Below are 704 nucleotides of genomic sequence, written 5' to 3' on the forward strand. Positions count from 1 at the left end.
CTGCTTCCAGATTTTTTAATTAAACTTTTATTACCATGGCTATTCTTTACTTCTTTATTCTCTTGTGTAACCATGATTTCTGTAATTATTTGTTATAAAAAATGACAGTATTCGCTAATAAACTTTGACGATATCTTTACTAACGATAAACATGTCAGCAGAATAAATTTAAATCACATTAGTCACCTGGTTGAAAATAAAAATAAACCACAGCTTAAATACCACGTCTTTTATTATCGATATAAATACTCTATGTACACCTACCACAGATTGGGATGCGTCCTATCCTAACCACATAGGAACTACAGCCAACGACCTAGGTGCCAATACATCGTAATTGCTATATTAAAATCACCTGGTTTGATAGTCTTAACAGGAGTGAAATCGTGATATGAAATCCACTTGACAAGAAACCTGTGGCTGAGTCTTTAAACTTATACATTTATAGTCCACTTTTTTATGTTTTAGGAAATACAGGGAATTTTACCTTATTGCGTCGGATAATAATTCATTTTATGATACATTTTGTTATATGGTGTTTGCATCCATCCATATATATATGTATATTTATATGTATATATATATATATATATATATATATATATATATATATATATATATATATATATATATATATATATATATATGCACGTTCATCTGCAAACATACATATCCACACACAACCATGTATATATAAGGTTAAC

The 704-nt window shown here is 28.3% G+C and overlaps 1 protein-coding gene across 1 annotated transcript in view; it reads right to left on the bottom strand.

Annotated features, from left to right (window-relative positions):
• Positions 1–214: 214 nt before the first annotated feature.
• The window catches only part of LOC113814675 (uncharacterized), a 145,935-nt gene continuing 145,445 nt past the window's right edge, over positions 215–704 (bottom strand). The window contains exon 7 of the mRNA XM_070145039.1: positions 215–704. This exon is cut by the window's right edge and continues 2,163 nt beyond it. The gene's annotated coding sequence lies outside the window, so the exon portion shown is untranslated.

Source organism: Penaeus vannamei, chromosome 33 (genome assembly GCF_042767895.1).
Source record: "Penaeus vannamei isolate JL-2024 chromosome 33, ASM4276789v1, whole genome shotgun sequence".
Taxonomy (NCBI): domain Eukaryota; kingdom Metazoa; phylum Arthropoda; class Malacostraca; order Decapoda; family Penaeidae; genus Penaeus; species Penaeus vannamei.